A 2,975-nucleotide genomic window follows, 5' to 3' on the forward strand; every position below is an offset into this window, starting at 1 on the left:
TATTTAATTCTTTATATTAAATAGGAGATCTTGTCGGCAAATATAAAGGTTTCACAGACCATACGGATGTCATATATTCTTTAGTTTTTTTTATTAAGCCTCATCCTCAAGTCTTGTGTTTATCCTTCGGGATAGATATAGGGTTTGAGGTAAAGTTCTATTTCATTTAAACTATGAAAAATATGGGGTCAGTTTGATTTCATACTTTTCTAAACTTAAACATCCTTCCGAAGCGGGCGACGGGATTTTAGCGGGCGACGGGATTTTGGGCGACGGGATTTTGATTCCAGTGACCGACAGTTTTTTACGTGCAACTCTCCAACTAAAAATAGCGCCGGCAGGGATTTTAATCTATCACCTTAAAATCTTCAATTCTGCATCCAACAAACTATATTTCTCTATTTATTTGCACGTAACCCCAAGGATAACATCCTTACCCATAGAATCGAATGTGACTCTCACCATGTTGTATAAATCATAGCCCTTTTGAAACATATGTTTCTTAACACAATTTAACATTTCAATTGCCTGATTGAAAAGTAAATGAAGATCGAAGTTCAAATCACCTCATTTTTTTAGCATTTAAAACCATATAAAATAAAATCAACTCTTCACAAAACCATATCTCAGAGTAGGAAGAAGGATAGAGAAGACTACTCATAATTCATGAGAACGATATGACAAAACACAAATTTCATATATAAAAACAAGTTTACAAAATAAAGAAATAAAAGATAACTTATCTCATAATCCTTCTCAAGCAAATCCGTAGAAGTTCTCTTTAAGCACTTTCCGTCTTTATAAGCACTCTCAATTCTCTCTTAGATATGTAATGAAGAAGAAATCTCTCAGTTTCCTTCTCCTCTTACAACCTTTGAAGAAAATATTCAAGTCCTTGACTTTCTCTCTCTAGCTCTCTCTCTCTCGCCAAACCTTGCATGCCTCCCCTTTGTTCTCTCTTTTCTACCCTACACTTCCTTTTTTTTTTATAAAGGCTGCCTTCCTCTAAAAAATTTTTTATTAGAGGCTGCCTCCCTCCAAAAAGAATTCAAAATTCCCTCTAAAATTCTATCCAAAAGTCAAACCTTTTGAATTTCAGTAAACATGTCTATTGATTTAAGAGACATATCCCTTCATCAATGAACCTTCCAAAGTGTCTAGATGCATTGAATCACTCCATGGGGCATTTAGAACATGTGGACCCTTCAAAATTTGTGCAAAATTCATCCTGAACTGCCTTAATTTATAATAATTCGTCTTTAGCACTTTAGGCATTGTTTTGGGTTCTAAAGCTTCAGGCACCAATTCTGGCGCTTCAGATGCTGCCTCTCTGTAAAATGGCATTTCAGGCGCCAATTATGGTGCTTCATGTGTCGGCTCTCTACAAAGTGGCGCTTCAAGCGCCAGATTCATAAAATTCGCTATTTTTGCTCTAAATTTTGTCATTTTTGCTACTTTTGCTCCAAATGCCTAAAATTGATATACCTACAAAAACTTAAAAAAACCCTTCTTTAAACTGCAATATCACCCCTTCTTTAAACTGCAATATCACTTTAAACTGCAATATCACAAAAAATAAGCATAAAATGTACACTTAAAATAGCGTATTGTTGTGGTGTATCATATAGTTGTTAAAATGGAGCATATTGTTGTGGTGTATCATATAGTTGTTAAAATGGATAGAAATTCCTCCTTATGTCTATGTATATGCCAAAGGAAGGCTAAAATCCATGAAGTTGAGGCTCCCACAATCACTATGGCATCCTGTAGATTTATTTTGATCCCCTTTATAGGTTGTAAGAGTTGGATAAGATATACTAATTGTTATCCAATTTTTTTTTTGTTAAACATTTCGTTCTACAGTGCAATGGGTAGGTGTCATAGACCGTGGAATAAGTTAACATCCTAATTGCCACATCAAGAGTAAATGAAAAATCTATAGTTAACATAATAATAATAAACTATAATTCCTCATGAAAATAATAAAGGGAAATAAATCATCCAGGAAAATCAAAAAAATATATACCATGAATCACAGAGCTGCAAAAGGAAATTTATTTGCACATGCTAGAAAGAATGCAAGAAAGACATTCCATTAAAATCATCATTGAATGTGATATTGAAAAGTAAAATTCTTAAAAAATAATTCTTTGCCTCTTCCATAACAGCCAACTCCTCTTTCATGTAATAAAACTCTCAGAATATGTAAGAAAATATAGTGGAAAAAAAGTAGGAACCACCCTTAGCACCTCATCTCCTAGCGAGCAAACACTCTCTTTTTGCTCTACATCCATCTTCAAGTCTCTCTCCTTGCAAAAAGAGCTTCTAAATAAAAGTACAAGTGAAATTCAAAAATCCTCAACCTTATTTAAAAATTTTAGTATAGATTTTCTCAAGTAATCATATAGTGAACACAGTAGGAGGAGAGAAGCACCTGCATAATAAACATTAGCTCAAATCATGATTCTCCTCCGTATTGGACATGGCTCTGTGCAAAAAGATTGCTCTAAAGTACTATTGTGCACACTTCACACCAAATAAACACACAATAAGACAACACAAAAAATACCTGGCTAGTTGCAGACTAATGAATAATAACAAAACATAAAAATACTAACTACACCCTACCCTGTTCTAAATAAGCATATAGAACAAGCTAACATAATCACATACATCTATGTGCGTGTAAATGGTGTGGCACAGACTAGTGCATAATATTGATGAGTCATCGATACTAGCCCAATTCTAAAGATCCAAGAGATTAAATACACATTACTAAAAAGATAACAGTTTGAATTAAAATATAATTCAAAGCCTGACCTTTATTATGATCTAAACTTTTGATGTTTTTACATTAAAGTATGTTTTAAAACATGATGAATACTAAAAATATATAAAATTAAATATTTTTAAAATTTTTAAAATGATACATAATCAATGCATGTTATACCACATGGATCCTTAGCACAATCAGA

Source organism: Phalaenopsis equestris, unplaced genomic scaffold, assembly GCF_001263595.1.
Source record: "Phalaenopsis equestris unplaced genomic scaffold, ASM126359v1 Scaffold000777, whole genome shotgun sequence".
NCBI classification, from domain to species: domain Eukaryota; kingdom Viridiplantae; phylum Streptophyta; class Magnoliopsida; order Asparagales; family Orchidaceae; genus Phalaenopsis; species Phalaenopsis equestris.